The sequence below is a fragment of the Triturus cristatus genome, chromosome 1_2, assembly GCF_964204655.1.
Source record: "Triturus cristatus chromosome 1_2, aTriCri1.1, whole genome shotgun sequence".
NCBI lineage: Eukaryota > Metazoa > Chordata > Amphibia > Caudata > Salamandridae > Triturus > Triturus cristatus.
Genome location: NC_140580.1, coordinates 457,712,745 through 457,737,188, shown reverse-complemented (window position 1 = coordinate 457,737,188; position 24,444 = coordinate 457,712,745). Strand labels below are relative to the sequence as shown.

At 40.1% G+C, this 24,444-nt stretch overlaps 1 protein-coding gene across 7 annotated transcripts in view; it reads right to left on the bottom strand.

The window, feature by feature from the left end:
* Nucleotides 1-24,444, bottom strand: part of LOC146867489 (heparan sulfate glucosamine 3-O-sulfotransferase 1-like) — a 604,489-nt gene that overhangs the window by 212,288 nt on the left and 367,757 nt on the right. For 6 of the 7 annotated variants that reach the window (XM_085606185.1, XM_085606184.1, XM_085606182.1 and 3 more), the window contains one exon: nt 6,922-7,071. The exons of the other annotated variant lie outside the window; for it this stretch is intronic. The gene's annotated coding sequence lies outside the window, so the exon portion shown is untranslated. The remainder of the gene's footprint in view (nt 1-6,921; nt 7,072-24,444) is intronic. 7 annotated transcript variants of the gene reach the window in all.

Sequence of the window (24,444 nt, the reverse complement as noted above, 5' to 3'; positions counted from 1 at the left end):
TTAAAATTAGCGGATCAGTGTCCACCTTCTTGAAAAGGGGAACGCCGATTGCCTCCTTGAAAGTTGCAGGGACGATGCCCTGGAACAGCGACTCATTTAAGAGATTGAGGGTTGGACTGGGGAGAGCAATGAATATTTCTTTCAAGATACTAGGAGGACAGCAATCAGTGGGGGAGCCAGATTCGACTTTATAAAGAAGGTCCCCAAAGGCCTGCTCACTAATTGTAGGGAACTGCGAAAGAGTACTATAATTTCGGGTAGTACAAGAACGGAAATCAAGATTTTGGCAGGCTGGAATGCTGGAGTTGATTTTTTTAAATTTTATCAATAGAGAAAATATTCAATAAATCATAAAAAGTTTGGGAGGGAGTAGGCTTGATTGAGACTCTATCGGAGTTAGACAACTCATTCACAATGGAGAAAATCTCCTTTGAACGATTGGTAGTGGTCAAGATTTTAGAAGAAAAGTATCAGAATCGAATTTTGTATGTTTTCAAAGTGTTCAGGTAGGACAATTTATCTTCAGGTAGATAATTACGTCTCCACTTTCTTTCCAATTGCTGCAAAGCTAGTTTTTGATTTTTCAGATCATGACGACGAGCGGCATGGATCTTCCTGGGAGGCGCAAACTTATCACTAGCAGCCAGTAACCAAGTAGTTAACTGTCCATCAGCCAAGTTAATGGAAGACTTAAAAAGAGGGACAGAGTTAGCAAGTGAGTCAAGAAATAAGAGTTTCTCTATCTTATTCCAATTTCTGCATGTGCCCCCTTCGGAGATGGGGGTTCTGGTCAAAAAGTTATTGTTAATAGTGAATTTGATCACATGGTGATCTGACCATGTGCACGGTGAGACTGATACAGGGGACATAGTGATGTTAGCTGTCCAGACCTGATCAAGGGTGTGCCCCTTGAAATGTGTAGCCGAGGGCACCTGTTGTATAAGGTTCAGTCCTGTGAGTAGCTCGGAAAGTTCCGCCGATTGGGGGCCGCCAGGTGTTTCATTGGCCCAGTAGTTAAAATCACCAATCAGCAGAATGTTCCCATAGTTAGTAACTAAGTGCGCTACCTGTTCACCCAAAGAGTGAGGAAAAAGGGGCATCCTCTAAGGGGGCCTATAGAGCAAGATACGTACTAAAGGGGCAGCATCAGCTTCTAATTCTAATGTTACCACCAGATTATCTACTAGAGGTAGGTCTAATGGAGTTAGGACAGTAAATTTCCAGTTATGGCGTATAATAGCAGCAACACCTCCGCCAACTTTCCCCTGGGGACAGTTGGCTTGAAGGATGTAGTAAACTGGTGGTAGTGCAGCAAGGATGTCTGGTGATGACTCCTGGGATAACCAGGTTTCAGTAAGCATGAGGAGATCTGGCTGCTCGAGCTTGAGCAAAATAAAAATGTCAATCTGGTGCTTAACCATAATCATATAACAGAAAACGTCCGAGCACCATTACCGTCTTGAGGCTGGAAGAGATCAGTACTATGGGTACCACAAATTTCAGGAAAAACTGTTCTGGACGCCAGAATCCCCTGTTCAGTCAAACTGGAGTAACAACTAAGATGTGTAATAAGATAATGATAAGCTGTACTTACCTGTCTCCACACCCCCACAAACCTTGCATGGCAATGGTGCCAAATATCTTCAGAGGAGGCTGGACTTCTATCGACCTGTACGATCCCTCAGGTCAGAAGCTTTGGCTTTGGCTCGGGTGCCACGCATCAAAAGGGCTCGGCTAGGCGGCCGGTCCTTTAGCTTTCTTGCTCCGCAGCTATGGAATTCCTTACCGGTGTCCTTGCGAAACACCGCTAACCTGCTTGCCTTCAGAAAAGACTTAAAAACCTGGCTGTTCACTGGATAATCTGCCCCCTCTTTAGGCCCCTGCTCTTTTTACTATTATGTTTTCCAGCTCTTTCTTTGGTCTGGAGCACAAAAGCGCCGGGACACTCCTTTGGAGTAGCCGTTGCGCTATAAAAGTCCCATTTAACATAACATAACATAACATAACATGACTACGCTGCCAGGAAACCTACAGCATAACGGGAACATCTAAATCGGCTCAGCGCAATCCCGCAGGCCTGATGGCACATGAGTGCTGGCAGCCAGCAGAGAAGACTACCACCATGGCGGTCTTTTGTCTGTAGCCGCAACATCAAAATATGGCGGGGGATCGCCATCAGCTTGATGGAGTATTTGGAGCCACAGCGGTATGGCAGTAATATCTCCAAGATATAAATTAGACCCTAAGATTTTTAAGAAGAACTGATGTTTCGCTTATCTCTACATATGAATGTAAACAAAGGGGGCATTCCCAAAGTAATCTCTTTTACATTATCACAGTTGTTGTTGTGCTGTGGTATGATACAGAATCAATAATAACAACTCTTCTGTTAAGATTGGGCTAATCAATCATATGAAAAGTGTTGCCCATTTAGATGGCTCTGCTAGAATGTTTCCAAATAGGTGAATTTGGTTGTTACACTGATCCTCAAAAGTGTAGTACAGATTGGTCAAGTGGAGAAAAGCTGCAGTGTATCTACATCCCAAAATCTGCATTTCGCATTCCATACGTTATAGATATTTATGCTACCGCATACACCAAAACTACTTGTCTGACTTCCTCCAACACTGGCATGAATGTGGTGCTTGTGCTTCGATTTGAAAACATTTTGTTTGGCATAACTCTTACGTTGTTTTCTAAAATATTCATCAAAGACCATAATCTGCCTATCAATTACTCCCCTATCAGGAAAACGTATTTGATACAGACTGTGAATAATAGGACCTGGGTGTAGCTAGGGGAGGACCATCCTGCTGAAATGGGGGTAGCAGAGCTGTTCCCTGCCCCAATTACATTTCAAAGGAGCTGCCACAGCACACTCACAAGGAGCTTGACACCAGGATTTTGTCACCCCAGACATCATGGAACCAGGGTAGGGAGGAAGGAAATTTCAGAACCATCTGTGGGAGCAAAAACTTCAGAAGTTTCTTCCACTTCAAAGCAGGCACCACGTATAAATAGTGGACCCGATGACTTTTCATCACATTTCTGGACCTGCGGAAGACTACAGAAGGACTACCTTGTATTCAAGAGCATTGCCCTGCTGCTTGAGTCCTGCATTGTTTCTCAGAGGACTTCTCTACTGCTTGAGACCTGCCTTGCTTCTACAGGACTGCTGTGCTTCTACCAGAGTGCTGGCCTTCTGTTTGAGTCCAGCCTTGTTCTTCAGAGGGCAGCTGCCCAGCTGCTTGAAAGAGAGAGGACCAACTCCTTCAACCCATGACTACCAGAGTGACTCCAAGAATCAATTGGTTGACTTCCTGTTCAGAGCTACATGGATACAAAAAGTTCCAAAGGCTTCTTAACAACAGCCCCGCTGACCTGCTCTGACTTGCCCTGCCTGGACCTGTAACTGGACCCTTCTGGAGCTATAACTGAACCTGCTGCCCTCTGCTGTAGTGAAACGGATCCCCATGCTGTGCCTCCCCTACTCCTGGACCCTTGGTCGGCATCAGTTGAGCTCCTCCTGTGAAATCCTAAAGTTTTGAACTCTCTGTACCATTTTTTAAGAAGGACTAGCCTAGCCCCTGAATTTGGCATGCACTCCATCACAATCAGCCTGTAATTGTGACTTTGCCAGAATCTAGCACGACCAGATACCAGATACACAGTTAGCACTTTTGCATCCTTCTTGGCTTTATTTTTACTTAACCCTTTAAAATCCTGATTGGATCTTTGCCATTTGGTCTCATTTTATTTAATACATGTTACTCTCATTTTCTAAATTGGTGTGGAATATCTCTTGTGTTGTGTTTTCACTTTATTACTATTTATGTTCTGCAAACATCTTTAACAGAGTGCCTCTAACTTAAGCCTGACTGCTTTTGTGCCAAGCTACCAGAGGGTAAAGCAAGGGTTAATTTAGTGACTTTTGTGGTTCACCTTGACAAGAATTGTTGTTGTTGCTTGAGAAGGGATTTCACCCACTCAAACAAAATAACAATTTCTCACAATACATATGAACACTAACAGAATATAAATATAAGTCAAAATGGTGCTTGAAAAGAAATGTTGTGTTTTCCATATGCACCATAATCTTCTGATGCCCATAAAATGCTCTTTTGTGAACATGTCCATCAATTTCAATTTATGTCAGAAATATACTTTATAAGGTACTCACACAACTCCCAGAAATGTCATGGAAACCCACATAGGTTCTAGATTTTCATGTATATTTCTGCTCCTCCCAAGGAAATCCAGTGGGCTGAAAGCATGGTAGAAAATCCACTTACGTATGGCAGAAATGTTGTTTATTTATTGGATCTGTGTAATGTTTTCAGGAGGAACTACAAGTCTTTCATATCCTTAAAATATCCATGCGTTCACTTTTCTTTATCCTCCTGTGATTGCACTTACTCATATATTTACCTGTATTTTTATTTACATTTCCTGGATGGGTAAGCCCAAGCAAGATGTTTTTGACCCCCCCAACTTTAAGAGTAGGTAAATGAATTATGTTGTCTGCTCGCCAGCGTTCCAGACTTTATCATTAGGAATAGAGAGCAAATAAAGTTTGGGACATCCCATTAAAATACCTATTTAACTTCTTCACTTTAATTCAAGCCCTCAAGCGGGCTACTCTTAGATTGCAGAACTGCCATACTTTACGCAGACATTATTATACTCTACTTGCTTAATTACAAAAAATTGACTTATTGGCATGCATTAACTAAATTGTGGATAATGCAAGCGACCATCTTCTGGATTTTTCCAGGCTGTTTGATAAAATTAGTTTATTGTCATTTTTTGACATCACGGAGATGAACTTACATTTATTGCCAATGGTAAAACAAATTTATCCATGGCCATAATGACTGCAAAACCAAGAACAATAAAATATATTTATTATTATGTAACTAAATGGCCACTGTAAGGCTAATATTGCAAAAGACTGGCTTGAAGGTAATCCAATGAATGATAATCAGTGGATGTAGGAGATGATCAGCCTGTCATTGTATCATGAATTATGGAAACATTTTTAGAAATAATAGTCACCAATAACTAATTGCTTGAATGTTTTTTTATTTATTTACTTTAATTTTGTTAATATTTCTTGTCAATTTCAACCAATAAAAGTAGTCATAAAAAGTTTTGTAGGTGGTCTAAGCATTTTCCATCATAACTAAACTTAAGTCAAGAGGAACATTTGCCAATCTGGCAAATGGTCTACTGTAATAAGTTTAGTCTGTTGATGTGCAACTCTGTCGATACTACTCTGTGAAAAGAGATCTCGGATTTACAACATCAGGCGACCTTCAACTATAGTGTACAAAACAGAATTGGATTACCAGTGTCAAATTTGAACCTACACCAGTGCAGCCCAGTCCATAATCTTTGGTCACGCTCTTCTAAACTTTATGAAAATATATTCTATTGATTTCTATATCTGTGCCAGTAGCATATATTTTTCTACTAATAGGTTGTGTCTCCCTTCTGAAAAATTGTAAATCAATTTAATTCCTAGTCAGTATACCGAAACCTTACTTAAACTGTCTCCAGATAGATTGCATATGTGCTCAACACACTTCCTAAGTGGTATACTACTCAGATCATCAGGAAAGTATCTCAATCGAAAATAATAGTCAGCAGATATCTATGTATTAGACTGTCTTGCTAAAAAATACACCTTCTAAAACAAAAGCTGTTCTACTCATTACACCTTCTAATGTGGACCTTAGAACACTGGCTTCTGAAAGAAGTCTCAGAATGAGATACTTCTCCCTGACAAACACTGAGCAAAGCTTTAGGTGCACTATAAAAATTTAAAAGTTAATATTAATGTGTTCTATAAAGTAGCCCTTTCCTGTAACTCCCAGGTGTACTCACAAAAAATTTGGGTAATTGAAGATTTTGTATTTTTGTTCAATATGTATTTTGGTCACACTGTTTCTATAGGTGTATTTTAGTCTTTGATGGACAACGTCTTGTTTCAATGTCCACATTGTTTTTGGTATTTCATTGAGCTCTTAAAATTTGAATGTTTATTTATTTTACTCTAATTTGACCATACACCCAGTTCTGAATTATTTTATTTTTCTTCCTTCTAGTGATTCATCTATGTCCTCATAACACTTCACTGAGTATTATGTTTTCAATTGTTTTCCAATTTGCATGTATTAAAACAGCAGTGATATTTTATTTTTATTTAGCATGCCCAAAAGAGACAATTTTCTTTTTACCTCATTTTGCTTCTGCCACGTGTGTCATTTCTCTTTATCACAATCATTTTATGTCATGGGCAAAATGTAGGTAGTAGAGTACCTTAAGTTCTTTTACCCTTCTAGGAGCAGTAAATTTTGTCTCGCAAACTACTTTGAAGTAAATCCCTTATTATGATGGACAGTAAATTGGGAATTAATTGGCTTGAAACCTTTATCTTACCTACCAATTGTATTACCTGGTGTACAAGTGGGCACCATGGATAGCTAAGAAAATAATGAAAAACAATTCCAACTGTTTACAACAGAGAGTCTGAATTTCATTCTCTTCTTCAATTAGATGGATACTCCTTCCTTACTGAGGGCTTTTCTCTAATATGATTTTTATCTAACAACTTATTTACACCATTCCCTAATTCTTTCTCAGTTCAATACAGGTCGAGACTTTGCTGGTGGTGAAGATACAGAAATAATAATCTTCACAGAAAGCTCAATATGAGAAATTGCAGAAGGTCTACTAGAGTGTTTGATCAAAGGGCCTATCTATGGACAAACTAAAGTGACTGAAAGGCATAGAAAAGGAGAATGTTCTCTAACAAAAGAGGGGCAGCGCGATTTTCAAGTTGTGGGTTGACATGATTTGAGGGTACATATGAAATAATCAGTAACTCTCAGATTAAAGATCTTCTAAGTGCATGCTTACCTTTGGATTGATCTGTCAAATATTCTTATTTCGGGCCAAAACATAATCACTTTCCTTAAGAAGACACAATACTGTTGTCTGCATCCTTCCAGCGAGATTGCATTATTTTCTTCAATAAAGGAAGAAAATCATCTTGAAATATTTTGATAGCTGTGGAAACAGGACATATGGCACTTAAAGTACTACTTACTTAATTTAAATACATATCAATAATGCAAAACACTACATTAAAACATTGCAAAAGAATGAAAATATTAAAATTTTCAGGGACAGATTCCCAAGAAGTGGTCATTAATTCCAAATGCATCGAGTGAATTGAACAGGATTTTATTCCTAACTGTATGGCAGGGATAGGAATGACATGCTGTACACCACAGCCAAAGCAGAGCATGAACATTGGGGTATAGGAGTAAACAGCACATGCTAGAGACAACTATATACCCCGGTATATCATATTTTTCATTCACTAGGACAACATTTGTTTTGGAGAAGTTTACCAAAGCAGATCAAAGAGACTGGTGAAGCCCATCATGAATAGGTTAGAATGATGTATATTACATTACAAATTCCACATAAATTGTGTACAATTCCATGATATCTGAAGGGGAAGTAATGAACCATTATAAAAGTGTGTTATTTTTCCAGACAATTCATTCAGTTCCCCAGGGGTACTTGGGTTTCACCCTCCTCAAGAAAACCTTGAATTAAATGTAGAATGCCTGTGTGTTTCTCAGCAACAATTGCACTTCATTTCACTTTTCCACATTACTAAGTTGATTCTCAATTGTAAGTTTATGGTTGGGGGTATTTGCAACGAAAAATACATTATTTATTTACCAATATCCTCAGGTGGGAACTGGATCTCTACTTTAAATTTATTTTGAAATCAAAATTGTAATTGAAGAATCTGAGAGATGTCATGTTGAGGAATAGGCAACCTTTCCTCTTAAAGTATAGTTACTACCTAGAATGATTACATTTTTCCGAGGCCTCTTACTTTAGGGAAACACCTAATTCTAGTATTTATGGTAAATTAACAACCAGTTTATATGTTCTAAGATTATTTAATGGAATTCATTGCTTTTTTAACAATGCTGCTTTACATCCAACAATATATTTGAGATACTTACTCCCAACTTAATTAAAGGGCTCATACCTAACTACAAGGTTGATTTAACTTTTGCTTATTATAGTGACTTTTTGAGGTTTAAAAAAGGTAAAACTATATTACCATACCTAACTACAATGTCCTCTTAACCTCTGTCTTTTCCTTGAAAATATATATATATATATAATGTTATTATTTAAGTGTTGCTGTGTAGGAAAGCCAACTAATTTGTTATCTAAATTTAGGTATTTGTTGAAGGTTGTTGTTAGAGGATCTTAGGACTCTAAATGGAGAGCATGAAACAAAGCGATCAGAAAGTAATCTGGGACCGTATCCGTGATAGGCCTGGAGACTATGCCAAATTATTTATTATAAAACGTTTTTCTAAAGGAAGCCAGTGAAGATCTCGGTGGAACTATGTCAGGATAATTTGAGCACAAGTCTTACTGTAGCATTTTGGACAACTTGGAGGCTCATATTTAGGTATTTAGACATACCTATATAAAGCCTATTACAATAGTCTAATCTTGAAGTGATTAACGCTCAAACAACTGTTTTCCATGACGCTAGAGAGAGAAAATAAAAAAACCTTTTCAGGGACGGGATCAGAGAGAAACAGGTCCCTAACACAGTAAACACCTGTTGATGAAAAGGAAGGTTGTTGTCAGATATCACTCCTAAGTTCTGAGCTGCTTCCATAGGCAGAGGGGGCTTAGAAATATTCTCCAAACACTAGTCTAAAGCAGAAAACTGATTACCATTTCCAAAAAGGAGAATTTCTGTTTTCTCCGAGTTGCACTTTAAGTAGTCACAATTTATGCAATTGATTACTTGAGAGAAGCAGTTCTTGAAATTTGACTCAGAATTAGAGGAGTTCTTATTGAGTGACAAAATGACTTGCATATCATTAGCATACAACATAATGGAGATGCCAAAATATTTGATCAAGGCGATAAGAGGAGTTATATATATATTAAATAGAGTGGGGCTTGAGAGATTTTTTAGTAGATCTAAAAGCACCCATAGTTACCATGGGTTTCCTATTTTCAAAGAGAGATTGAAACTGAGACCCGCTTAGCCTTGTATCGTGGGATATTGTGCTGAATACAGTCAACATATCTAAAAGAATTAGCACTGCATTGTTACCTCTTTCTAATATGAGTTTCAGAAATTTCCATAAGAGCAGATTTTGTAATTCTGTAGAATGCTGAGGTCTAAAGCCAGATTTTAAAGAGTGAAGATGATTGTGCGTTTCAAGATATTAAACAAGTTAGGCAATGACGAGTTTTTCCAGAATTTTAATTGGTGCCGGGAGAAAAGAAATTGGCCAAAAATGTTACAGGATTTTAGGATCGGCCCTGCTTTTTTTCAGCAGTGGTTTTACCAGGTCCAACTTCCAATTAACTGGCACACAAGACAGCTGCAAACCAGCTGTAATGAGTGATTTAAAATGTATTTTAGAGCTAGGTTAATGACTTCAATTGCTTTCTTAAAAACTGAAAAATCAATGAGAGAGCCTGATTTACTGAGCAGTATAGCACGTTTACATTGTTCCAATGTGATAGGCCTGAACTGTGATAGAGTGTCCTGGAAAGACAAACCTTCTAAAGCAATTTTGGATTATTTTTAAACTGGTTAACCAGGTGGGACACAAGCAATGGATGTCTTTGATTTATTGCTCAAACAAAACAACCAGTTTGTCTCTATGATCTTGATGGACAGCAGGGTTGGTGGTGCTTGCTTAAGGGCAAAGAAAACCTTTAGATATCTGAAAGATTAACTGGGGGTCATCAGTGGCATAGTTAGAAGTTGAAAACTCACAGCAGAACTGGTGGTCAAAAAAAGGAAGGAACTTACGCGAAAAGACAAGAACCACTGCCTGGCTACACAGAGAGTCTACTACTTCTAAAGCCTACGATCAAGTGTTAGGATGTAGACAGAAATGTGGAAAAAAAGGGGAAAAAAAGTGAGAGAGGATTGATAGGATTTCCATCAACTGCCAAGAGAGGCGAGTGTCATCACGTGGTCATCCTTAAATCTTGCTTCTACTCCTCTAAGCCTAGAGGCAAATTGGGTAGCAAAGATCAAAACTGGACAGTAAAGATAGAGCCAGATAGAGAAATCGACCAAGGTCGGCCATTCATGTCTCGTGTGATGAAAATTATAACGCAGTGCAAATGTGTGAAGGTTAAAAAGGGAGTTGGGAGGGAGAAACAAAGACTTTAATGCACATCTCTTTGCCAATACAGTTAAAAACGTGTAGCGGCAACTTTTAACAAATAGGTTGCATCTCAAGTTGGTAGACTAGTTTCAGCCTGAAGGGATTTTATTCCCGGCTTTCTTCAGGACCAGAGGTTGTAATAGCTACTGCAAAAATGTGACAAATAAGAAAGTGCAAAATTTGTAAAACAAGTTGTCAAACAATACAACCTGGTATGGTGAGATCTCTGGACAAGCAGGGTGCACTTCACTAACCAACTCAGGTAAAGGAGACCCCGCCCTCTCCGTCGGTGTCTCGGTCTCTCCTAACCTCCCACAAACTTAGGAGAGACCGAGACACCGACGGAGAGGGTGGGGTCTCCTTTACCTGAGTTGGTTACCGGGTGAGGTGAGGTCAGAATCTCACACAAGTCAGGAGTGAAATGCCCCCTGCTTGTCCAGAGATCTCACCATACCAGGTTGTATTGTTTGACAACTTGTTTTACAAATTTTGCACTTTCTTATTTGTCACATTTTTGCAGTAGCTATTCCAACCTCTGGTCCTGAAGAGAGCCGAGAATAAAATCCCTTCAGGCTAAAACTAGTCGACCAACTTGAGATGCAACCTATTTGTTAAAAGTTGCCGCTACACGTTTTTAACTGGATTGGCAGAGAGATGTGCATTAAAGTCTTTGTTTCTCCCTTCCAACTCCCTTTTTAACCTTCACACATTTGCACTGCGTTATAATTTTCATCACACGAGACATGAATGGCCGACCTTGGTCGATTTCTGTATCTGGCTCTATCTTTACTGTCCAGTTTTGATCTTTGCTACCCAATTTGCCTCTAGGCTTAGAGGAGTAGTAGCAAGATTTAAGGATGACCACGTGATGACACTGGCCTCTCTTGGCAGTTGATGGAAATCCTATCAATCCTCTCTCACCTTTTTCCCCCTTTCTGTCTACATCCTAACACTTGATTGTAGGCTTTAAAATTAGTAGACTCTCTGTGTAGCCAGGCAGTGGTTCTTGTCTTTTCGCGTAAGTTCCTTCCTTTTTTTGACCACCAGTTCTGCTGTGAGTTTTCATTTAATTGCATTGGGGATTTGAACTGTAGTTTGGTCGGTAAACTGTTCCCTTAGACCCTCTTTCTTCTGCCTGGGAGATACCTATTGATAGTTAGAAGTTGTGCTGCCCGTGGCAGTCACTGCGTTTGCTGCCCAGTGGCCGCAAGTAAAAGGGGGGTGCTGGAGATTCCTGCGACAGCCGCCCTGCATGGCTGCAGGTAATAGCGAGGGGGAGGCCGCCGTCATCCCTTGCTACGCCACTGGGGGTGAGTTTTTGCTTATGTTAGCTGTGCAAAACAATAATGTTTTTTTGCATTTTTAATAGATTTATGGTAATTTTTATGGAAAATGTATAGGAGTACCTATCTTCCTGAGTATACTTGGATCTCTATGCCGGCGCTAACAGTCTACAAGCTTACTGTTCCTTATCCGAAGAAGGAGAGAATCTAGTTTCCTGTAATAAGAAAATGGTGTTACTCTAATAAGTTATGACATTTGGAGCTGTAATGTCACAGTGCTTGCTGCAAGAGCCAGCAGACAGCGTGATGGACAGGTCACATAGCTTTATTGCAACTGTTGTTTAAGCAGTGTGATGGAGACCTAGCTTTTCAACTTCTCTGAGCTATTTTGCCTTAAAATGAGTGGTCATTAACAGAATGGAGACATTTATGTCAGTTTGCTTAGTTTTTGAAATATGTGTTTCATTACAAGCGCAGAAATATATATTCATGTTACAAAAGCTTTCGAAATACAACCGCTTTTTGAAGTGAGTTATATAAACTGCTTATAATAATATTTTTTCAAACAAATTACTAACATATTTCAGTTTGTTTACTTTAGCAATATGGCACCCGCTTTACACAAAATATCTTCAGCAATAGTATTTTTGAAAATAAAGGAGCATGAAAACAAGAATGTAAGTTTTTGGGAAGGGTAAAGACGTTACAATGACTAATAAGGAATAAAATACCCACAACCACACGTTCAAAGGATATTTATTGTAAGTCACTTTGGAACTCTGTGACCTTATAAAGGAAATTTGCCTTCAGCCTCGTTCCTGTATATGATCATGGAACTCCTTGGAGCCTCTCAGTATACTTTTATTGTCTGTAACAGTGAACTTTATCCCATATGTAGTGAGCCACATGCGATATTTACCTTTTTCAAGTTATTAGTTACCTGTTGAGAAAAGGAAATGAGTAGTGTCTACTGTTGTAATGATTAAGAGCTGCCATATGACAAACTAGGAGTGTGTTGCTGAAATTGGATATTGATCAGCCTTTCCCTCCAGGAGGGTTCTTCAGTTTCAGGAGGTCGAATGGCATGCCCTTCAGAAGCAAAGGGCTGTGCCAATCCATGACTCTGTCTCTTGCACTTCCCTTACAAATCTGAGGGAAACAACAAACATGTTATTTATAATCCCAGCAAAACAGCTGATTTTCAGTGTACCTCATTGTTTTAATGGTAACCACAGCTATCGCTGCATGTTCAGTGAGTTCAACTGAGTGAGAAACAATGATCTGTTATTTGCCATCTTAGTGTAAAGTCTCTAGGACAAGCCATCTGGCTTGCTCGGTAAGTTCTACAGAGGATCAAACACTGATGCGGCTCATAATCAGCAACCAGCATAAGGTCTGTTGAAATAGTATGCAATACCAGTATCCTAACATGCTAAGTGAAAGGACGAAACATTGATCTGACTCTGAATCGTCAACCAGTGTAAGGCCCTCAATGATGTTGTTTATGTCTTCTCTTCTGAAGTTGAATGCTGAGTCTGGAAGCTTACTATTGAATGAGCTGGAGGAAGTACACTGTTTGCAGCAGAGATTCAAGTATTCTGCATTACCACATCCCGAAAGTCCGCGTCCCTTTACTATCAATGAGCCAGATGTACAAACATTAGGAATACTGGATTCCTAATTGCGATTCTCCCCGAATTGCAATTACGAAATTGGTATGACTAATGTATGTAACTCATTGAGTTTCAGTTAGGGATTCCTTGAGGTTTGCAAATCAACCTACCTCATGAATGTTAATGAGGTAGATCTCAGTTTGGCCCCCATTAGGAATCACAGCCATCACAGGGATGGTAGCCTACTGATATCAGCAGACCACCACGTCTGTGACTTGTTTTTAATTAAGCAATCTTTTTTTAATGCACCCCGTTTTCCTTAAAGAAAAATGGTATGTGTTTTAAAAGATGAGAATGAAACCTTTAAGTTAAATTTTTTAAGAGTAGGCAGTGGTCCACTTCCTGCATTTGAAAAATAATATTATTTACATTCTGACATTGCTAATGGATTACCACCCAATATAAACTGATGGTAAAGTATTACTTTTTTGTGACTTTCATTCGGTCACAAGCAGGGGAGGCTGTGAGAGCAGCATCAGGATTGAATACAGGGCATTGCAGCCAGGGGAGGAACGTTGCAGCAGGATTCAGGTAAGTGTTTTCGTTTATTTGTTTTTTGTTTTGTCCTCCCACCTACATCTGCCCACCACTTTCCCTCGACACCAGCCGCAACTTGTCGCAAAACAGTAATACCATACCGTTTCAATATTTGGAAGGGAGACCCAAAACAAATCTCTTCCAAATACCGAATCGCAAATGCAAAATGCGATTCAGTAACAAGTGACCGAATTCCATTTTGCATTTTGTACATCTGAAAAAGACTTTTTCCAGTTGCAAACAACCTGATTTTGCGAATCTGCGATTCTGCGAGTTGGTCCATTTGCGACCAGAAAAATGCTTTGTCAAGCTGGATCTTGGTTGGAATACCTAAGATTGAGGTAGTGGTGAGGTTTCTCAGTAGTCCATGGAGATAGAAGTGTGATGGTGTTTTTTTCCCTTGTTCACAATGCATTTAATTCAAGTTCACTGACCTAGCTTTACCATGCACCTGACACCTAGCAGGATGTGACGTTTTAAGTTCAATTACTACTTCTCAGCTGTATACACAGTGTTCTTTATCAGTAATGTCTGCACTAGTCCAATCATTAGAAATAAACATGGATCTATCCATCATAGTTATAAAGTACTGTCAAAAAATGACTTCCATTTGCTAACCTTTTGTAGCTATTTTTAAGAACAGTGGTCCCTAGAGAACAACAGTAAAAAGGGGGGAAATTAATATAGACCTAGTCAGTACTATATTTGTATAACTTGTCCTGCTGGACAGAGGTCAGATATTTAATAATTTAAATTTGAATAGGAACAACACAGACAAGACAATTTGTAAGTGGGACCCTAGCCTGCATCCAACTAAACCAAGAGGGACAAACAATGAAGAACACAAAAGGCTCAGGCAAAGCTGTAAGTTTGTTAAACACGCAATTTTCAATGTAAGAAACAAAATGCAAGAGAACACCTTTACACATTAAATGACAATTTAGAGCAGTGTATAAGGTGTAGCGGGTGTCTTGCAATTTGTTAGTTACATTGAAAAGTGTGTGTATAACAAACCTACAGCTTTGCCTAATCCTTTTGCCAGTATTGTTTCTATTCAAATTTAAAATATTAACTATATGACCTCTGTCCGGCTGGACAAGTTATACAAATATAGTACTGACTGGGTCTATATTCATTCCCCCCACCCCCCCCCCCCCCCTTTTTACTGTTGTTTCTCTAGGGACCACTGTTCTTAAAAATAGCTTAATTCCCAAGGTCCCTGGTAGACCTTACTTGGGTTCCCTTATTTCCTTATAATATAACCTTTTCTAGCTAGCACAACAACTGCATTTTTAATTGACTTTAAAAGAAACAATTTCTCTGGAATTAACTGAAAAAAGCGAGTCACAGTTTTAATCGTTGATCCCGTCAGATACTGCAGTCATAAAATGTGCCCACAAATTCTGTTATGTTAAAATGAAGTGGCAAATCACTGCAGTGGAAATGATGTACTGTCCTTAGTGAACAAACCATTTTGAATTTTGATTGTATATTTTATGCGTAAAAAAAATCTATTTCATGATTAATTGAAATATTATCCCATCACCTTCTATTTATGTTTAACGGTGGTTGATGTAGCTCAACTCATTTTTCATCAATGTAAAGCTCTGTACACTTTAGCCGTATTTTAAAATCTAAATCACCTCTCTTGTTCAAATGAGAATGTTTTTCTTGAAAAAAAACCTTTAATGAAGTTTATATCTATTTTTCTGATTTGTGCTTAGAACCTCAGCGCTTGTCATTACACCCTAAATTGTGCCTCTTCTGCCTGCAAAAATGTGGTGAGAAAGCTGCTCCTATCGACTGTATATTACGAACTTGGGGCCATATTATCAAGGAACGGCGATAACATTATCACCGCTTTAGTGGCAGGAAACTGCCGCTAAAGCGGCGATGATGGGCTTGATAATATGCCCTTGTGAATTCCCATAGAAGCCCAGGTTCTGGTGTGAACCTGGGCTTCTATGGGAATTCACAGGGGCATATTATCAAGCCCATTATCGCCGCTTTAGCGGCAGGAAACTGCCGCTAAAGCGGCAATAATATTATTGCCGTTCTTTGATAATATGGCCCTCAGCTTGTTTTTCAATTTAGACGTGGATCATTGTGAAATTCAAAACTCATCACCTGCGTATTTCTGGCCTTGAAGGTGTGAATTGTTATCGCTACATCGACAGAGCTTTGAGGCATATAGTGTGTCTTCGTAACTTTAAGTGAATTGAACAATAGCTGGTACCTGCTGCAACCTAACATTGACTGCAATTTTTCCCACACATTATGCATCAAGGTAACTTTGTTTTTCATCAGTTCTGCATTTTATGGATATTTCGGCACGACAAGTAGAGGAATATTGGGAAATTTTACAAAGTCATATTAGGGCCACACTGAGTTATAACAAATTAAAATTTTATGGCAAATGACCTCAGAGAAGCACGCTACTGTGAAAACTAAAACACGCTGCCATCGACTGTACCAAAGTCTCCACATCATTGAAACCCATGGCTGATTCTCCGATGCGCACGGGACAAGCGTTTAGCAAAAAGGAATGCACTGGAATTATTTTACATTTGGTCTTTTTGCAGCCAGGTACAACACCCTTTTTAAGTCTAAGAAACCACAAATGTCAATCAAAATCAAAAATCGAGTGTGATGCTCTTGTTGGCCAAGAACAATGAGTCTGCTTCACATTCTGGCCTTGAAGAGCCTCCTTCCTGCCTTCAAGATGTCAGACCATGTTATTACTTACTCTTAGCTTGGTGTCAACCAGGGCTCAGGCATTCAGGCAGCCATCTTAGGTGCACTGAATTGCGGGATGTCATGTGTTAAACTTCCTGCTGTACTTAGCAACTGTAATCACACAGTGGTCACACCTCTCGACAATAAAATCTGATGATTCAGTAATATACTACTAGAACTGATAACCAACAAGAGGTAGACCACAAAGTCTGAATGCAGTTGACACGCGGAGAGAGCAGAGCTGTGGACAATTGAATTAGACTGACAAGCTCTCCAAACCTTTTATTAAAGGAGAGCTCCTCCCCCACCCTCCTGACTGGGTGAGGCTGGTTTGCAGTGACAGAGCCAGCAAGCCAGCTCAAAAAAGTGATTGCGGATGACGAAAGGTTTCTGCCATGCAGATGAGATGATAGCCAGGCCTCTCAGAAGGGGCAGTTCCGAGAACTCGTGCAACGTCATTGCTACCAGTCGCAATAACTGAGAAGCTTGTTCAATACACTGCAGGCTAAAAGTACTAAGACTTCTTTCGCAAAAAAATAAGAAAATGGTCGCAAAATGTTTAACAACGTTTTGTGAATGTCATCTGATTTTGCTAACCAACCTATGAAGCTGTGCTGGCAAAATCACCATTTGGAGGGGGTCCCAGAACGACCGGCCTAATTAATGTATTATAAGAGTCACGTTTTGCAATAAAAGCAGTAAACACGCTGACATGACTGCTATTTGAATTAAATATTCACCTTTTTAATATAATTAGTTTGAAGCCGAGTAATATTGATGTGGAGAAGTACTGGCTATAGGGATTTCAATAGAATAAACATGTACAACTTGCACAAAGTAAACTGAGATTATAATGGACATTAGGACATAATAAAAAAGACATACCTCTGGGGCAGCTTATCCTCCATTGTGCACAAAATACCATGCATGCTGCACCATTCACAGTTTTACCTGTTTCACACTACAATAAAATGGGTGTAGATGCCAGTGCTATAAAACGAATTATATCACTGCAAAAAATCTAAGTCAAGTCACACATATGATCTAATTCAGAAGTTGCTTAAGGCTTATAACAGGTGCAAATGTGTTTAATGCTCTGTCAATTACAAGATGAATGAAAACTTGGGTTTTTCAGTGTGCTCTGCCATCAGATTTCAGCTGATAGTGACAGTGAGTGATAATACATTGAAACAGATTGTGAAAGCAGTTTCTATTTTTGTTCTGTTCATTAATTCAGATGAAGTAATTTAGAGATCATCTGCACATACCGAAGTACTGGTACTAAGCATTAACACCCTGCCAGTATTGCACAATTACAAGGTAAATCCCACTGATTGGAGAATAACGAAGGAGAGTCAAAGAAGAGGTATTAAGATTCCGACCAGTAACTGGAACCAGAAGGCTGGAAATGGAGCCAGGTGACTAGCTGGTGAATGAAACTAAACATTGCATCATAACCAAAAAATGCTGGGAAAACCTGAGGGGTCACCACTGTAGGACTGAGAACTATTTAAAGAAATAAGAGTGTCCTATGGGAACCCAACAGTGAGAACTGAATTTATGTTAATTTATTATGAAATTTGGAAAAGCTCTGCATATCTGCGAGTGGCATCCTCAGAACCACACGAGATTGGGAACGAGTAAGGGAGAGGGGATCAAAGTCATGACAGCAGATGGACAGTCAGTCTCTTAACAAAGCGATGGTGATCACTAGACTGAGGCCTCTTTCAAAAGCTGAGGTGGGAGGATGAATGTGTAAATCAAATTTAAAGTGTGACTGTCACCGGAAGAGCAGATGCAACAGCAACGCTACGACTACGAATTCACCCAGAGTCCATTAGGGCACTCCTGAGTGGGGTGTAACTTGAACGCAGGATAATATGCAGCGGGAGAGAAAAGAGTGATATGCTTCAGGGGGCACAGGAGAATATACAACAGAGCAGGACAGGGTGATGTGTGTCACGGAAGCACTAAAAGATGTGCCACACAGGAACACTTGGGGATCTCTCACCAGGGGCCGCTCCTCCACTAAGGCAGAGGAGCATCGCCCCGCTGCTGTCAGAGCAGGAAAAATAAAATGATTATAACACAGTTACTATCGTTTGATTTTGTGCAAGTTTGGGGCTCGGTTAGGTCAGGGTGAGGCTAGTGGCACAAGAGAGGAGTGGTTTGCACACTTCAAGTGTGCATGACTGCTTGGCGGCCGTCTTGGCCACATTACATAGCCTGGTGGGTAACATACCCAGGCCCCTAGTCCCCATCTGAGCCCCGATCCAAGGCACTCAGACCAATGCACGGCACTCAGACAGATCCAAGGCACTGAGACCAATCACAACGCTACATTGCAGCATTGTGATTGGATTACCGGGGCTAATCACAACACTGCATTGCATTGCATTGCAGCATTGTGATTGGGTAAGGGGAGCCTGGGTGCAATCGCTGCCTAAGTATGAAACATACCATTAATATCAACTGGGTCATATTAGAAACCCTTGATACAAGAGAGCACAATGCAGAAAACATCCTCTTTGAAAATGAAACAACGGCGGGTGTACCATCTCAGAACATATGACAAAGGATTGAATGATAACACACCATGGTTATCTATAAAACATTAGTAAAAACCTTTAGACCCTATCCTTTAAAGCCCTGAAACATTATGAACCCCATATGGAGGAATAACATGAGAAAACCAACCAGAGGATACACCGTTAGCAAAAATTGCAGCACATTTAATTTGCTTTTCAGGGTGCGCTCCTCCCCTCCCATGCCCGAAGAAGCCACAGAAGACTCCTTCAAAAAGGTAATTACTTGCCAAAATATCTTCGCCATCAGCCGTTTGCATGTACGGACATCATGGTTAAAAGCTAATGATCATCATTTGTGGCAGACATTAACCGGTTGCCAAAAGGCTAATCACACTGAGGAAACCTCTTGTTGCAAACCTATCTGCCGACTAACAGAGGTAGATTCCTCCTTGCTAGGACGCACGTTAACAGGGTTAAAATGGACCTACCCCTCCCACCATTTTAACATAAGAACACCCACTTGAACTGCCATGAGTTACATATATTTAACTCTTTCCTAGAAAGGGAAATAAACTCCTCTACAAATAACAAGTCAGAATTGCCCCAGGAACTCTGTCATGGCGATGGAACAATTGCAGTCCTAAATGGTTCACAAAGAGAGTCTCCATAGAACACACTTTCCTTCAGACTTTCCTTCCCACAATAGAATGAAACAATTGCTAACATCAACACAGCAACCATGTGAATATGTCAAAGGATTATAACGATTGGAACAATATGAGGAATAATATGATAATCAATTAGACAATTACTCCTTGAGTATCCACCCCCCATTTTTCACATCACATTGGGTTAGACAGAATGTACTTAAGTAATATGTACTGTGTTCCCTATCATTGTCCTGTTTCTCTACAGCTATAGGTACAGTCTACACAAATAACGTCACATATTAAGCCAATGCACTCAATGACAAAGAGGGTAAGTGAATCAATCTACCCTTTAAGAGCAAACCAATCAAGAAATCGTTCCTACCTTGGTCCTAAAGAAGGCCCAGCGACCCTTAAATGCCGTAACATGTCAACCGCTCATGATCAGACACCAGATGCAGTGGTCCACTAAAACATCCACTTAAGCACCGGCCTTCAATTGTAATGTTATTGCTTCCTGGATAATAAAACATACTATACAGGAACGGTGTAATTTTAAACATTCACTTTTTTCTGCATCATTCACATATTTCTCACGACTGTCATGAACCCGATGGTCTCCCTCCAGGTGGAGGACTGTAGACCGCCTGGAGAACTTGAAATTCAGGTGGATTAAGACCCTAATGATGATACAATTCAGCTAACTAGTGCGGTGGAGAATCAAAATATACCACCAAGTTAGAGAGAATGAGGGCCTTTGAAGACAACCCTAAGACCCTGGTATTTCACGAGATTCATTCTCTTTTGATTTATACTACACATATTGATAAATCACTGGAGAAACCCACCCACTGATGCATACTAGGTTGCCACAAAGTGATGCCAAAGAAGACTCAAATTGATCGATTTCTGTTGTATCTCCCAAGTCCTGTTGTTTTCTATTTATTCCATTACGTATAGTGGGCCTCATTTACAAGGCCACTGCATTGCTGGTGCGTCACTTTTTTAGATGCACTGGCAGCGCAGTGTGCATGCTTATATTTACAAGGCCACGTAATGCCACCCTGCGTAACTCTTCATGGCCTTGTAAATATGGGCCAGTTTCACGCATTACTCTGCATGTAAGGGGCATTCCATGGGTGCTGCTGTGGGTGGTTCCCACGCAACATCCATGGAACCTGACACATTTGCAGATTTACAAAGTGTCCTAAACCTGGTGAAATGAGTCACAATCCTACGCCTTCACAGGGGACGCGTAGGAGTGCCACAAAGAAGAGAAATACTTTTATTTCTCCTCCTTTTTTGCTCTTTCTATATGTGTATTCTGCAGCACACATAGGAGGAGGAAAATGCCATCAATGACTAATTTTGTGCAGGAAGGTGTCCCTTCCTGCACAACAACAATCATCTCTGCACCACAGGCATCTTTGCACCATGGCGCAAGGGTGTCTGCGTTGGCTCATGGCTGCTATTTGTGTGCCAGTGCAGGGGAGAAAGACAGGAATGTGCTGTATCTTGTAGATACAGCGCATTCCCTCCCTTTTATTTTGTTGAACAGCAGTGCAGCAGAAAAGCTTGCTGCTCTGCAGTGCATCACAATATAGTGAATGAGGCACAGTGTGTTTTTTCTTCCTAAATGCAGTACTTCATTGACTAGCATGCAAATAAGTTAATAGATGGGGTGCTTAAGCCCTAATTGTAAGAACTGGGAAAACATTTTGAAAACTAAAGCAGTGAAAATTCAATTTCTGTTGGGAATACTGTTGAGTTACAGGTTTAAAAAGGAAAGGGCGACATGTACAGGTAGAAGCCACATTTAAAATGGCTTGAATTGTGCAGACTACCATATAAACAGAGAATACAGAGGAGCAGCCTTTAAGACTTGAACAACACACATAGAACACAGATGCAGAACTCCATACCTGCCAATTAGCCGAGAACTTGTGTGAGTGCTTCATATATTCTAGGTTTTAGGCCAACAGTAGTTTTCACGGTGGGATTTTTAGTTGGCCTGGGTGAAATTTGCTTAATTTCATTTGTGGAAACATCGCAAAATGGACAAACAATTTGTGAAATTAAGTGTTATCATGTGAAATTTTGGCATTTTTCACTTTTTGAAGTGTGAGATGTGTCCATTTGGTATATAAGGATGCATATTACCCAAACAAATACAGTGCCAAAAGCATGTGATGCGAACAACATCTCACATTGGATTTCAGAATAAACACTTGGAACCAGATACGTATCTCCCAGTGATATAGACTAGCACTGCAGTTTTTACAGGGAGGTCTCCACCAGGATTACAGACACTATGGCACTTGTTTTAGGCCAGGGTCAAGACTGATTTGCATATAGCTGAGTCTGAACTGGGGTGACAAAGTGAGTTAAAGAACGATGATGGATTCAACCCAGATCTGTGACTGGGGGTGAGTGTAGGAAAGATTGTGGTGCTCCGTCCATCATCTCCTTGTGTTAGCTTTGTTTGCCCTCATTTGGCAGGTATGCCCAGACGTGCGTCTCTTACTCACTTTGCCACTGGATTCAAGCTAGCCTGTCTGATGAGGGGTGTTACCTTGAAACTGGTCCAGGATGCTTGTTTCCGGTCCAGGGAGGACCTGGCTTGGCAGTTCGGGTTGGACTGTTCCCATGAGGCACCAGATCAAGACTGATTTGCATATAGGTGACTCTGAACTGTGGTGGCAAAGTGAGCTACAGAACGATGATGGATTCAACCTAAATCTGTGACTGGGGGTGAGTGTCTGAAACGTTTCGGCACTCCATCCATCATCTCCTTGTGTTTGCTTTGTTTGCACAAGGAGTCATTCCATAGGATTCTGAACTCTATTGCTTAATATTCCACCAGGAGTAGCCCATGTGTGTCAAAAATACTTTTTGCAAACTCCAGTGAAAGTATATTGTGAAAGAGTGTGTGTGGTGTGGATTGTTGATATCAATGTTAGAAAATATATGAGAGCCAAGGGTAGAAACTAAGCATGCAAAACTAACAACACTTTTCATGTTATAGTTACCACTCTTACCTTTGAATGTAAACCAAGCACATTAGGTTATTCCTTAATATTGAAGGTTACTCTCTTTAGCATACAAGCTATGATTCACAGTTACTATATCAACCTTCATTGTATTTCTGCTCAGAAGAACAATCAAATTTCAATTTATAATTCAAAATGGAAATACAGAGAATGTCAAGATATATCACAAACAGTAGTTAAGTTAAAACTTCAGTGTCCTAACTGAAGTGATGCAATGTATCATCTTTACTTTTTTAGATATTTAGGCTCATATATTGAAGACTAAGTCTGGCTGTGCAATCAGGTGAGTGACAACATCCAGTGTTTCTATTTCTCACGCATGTCCCTTTCCCCTTTCTCCAGTCCTACTGCAAATCTCCATGACAGTATTGTGGGATTTGCTGTAGATTTGTTAAACTGTGGAAACTATTATTAGTTCAGATGGATCTGGATTTCCAAGTTAGTGCGTCTTAATGAAATGAAAGATTTTATAAAGTGCTTGTATGCTGAGGCATCTTAGCGCTAGCTGTCATTAATCTATACAAGAGGGAAATGATAAAAAATTATGGTTTCGGCTCAAAAAGCCATGTTTTTAATGATTTCCTGAAAGATAGTCGGTTGGTTTGACTTCTGAGGCTGATGGGCAGGGTGTTCCATAATTTGAGGGCCAAGCGGAAAAAGCTTCTGCCACCTCATTTTTCTGTCCTTACCTTGGGAACGACGAGTAGAGAGGCCGATGATGACCTGAGGTTTCATAGTGGGATGTGGCATCTAATATGCTTCCTAAAAAAAGCAGGCCCGGCCCAGTTCAATGTCTTGTGCACAATGCACATTGATTTGAATTTGGTCCTTGCCTGGACTGGGAGCTAGTCCATGTCTCGAATGCTTTGGGTTATAGGACTAAATTTAGGAATCTTAGGCAGCAGTCGTGCAGCTGCGTTTTGTAGTGCTTGCAACTTGCGTATAGTTCTCTTTTTTGCCCCTAAGTAGACAGCATTACAATAATTGATTTTTGATAGCACCAGAGCAACGATCACTGTTTTCTTAAAATCCATAGGAATGAAAGGTAGAATTTTTCGTAGAGTCTTCAGCATAAAGAAGCATGATGAAGTGATGCTATTTACCTGGTCCGATAGTGATAAATGGTCATCTATCATGACACCGATGTTTTTTTACCTTTTTTACTGGCAGCGGGCATGTCCCACCTGCTCCCGGCCATCATGAGGAATTCCATAAGGAGATATCCCGAACAAACAAAACCACTTCCGTATTGCCAGTATTTAGCTTTAAGCAGTTATCACGTCCTCCGACTTTGAAGACACCACTATTTGCGTGCCGTCAGCATAACAAATAGCGGTGAAGCCGTGGGAACATACGAGTCGGGCCAGTGGAGTGACACAGCCATTGAACAATGTTGGAGATAGTGAGGATCCCTGAGGCACTTCACATGGCAGGGCGTAGGGATGAGATTTATGTTCTCTCATCGCTATAGTTTGTTCTCTGTCAGATAGGTAGGATCTGAGAATATTGGAGGCATTGCCTGTATTCCCTTTTTCGGAAAGGCGGTGAATAAGTATTTGGTGATTAACCGTGTTGAATGTGGCTGAGAGGTCAAGCAGAATCAGTATAGCTTTCCCTCCCAATTTAGTTAGACACATATTACCTCAGGGGCAGCGATCAGAGCAGACTCTGTGCTGTGTAAGGGCTGAAATCCATGTTGCTCAGGGTCTAGTTTGTCGTTAGACTCTAGGAAATGAAGCA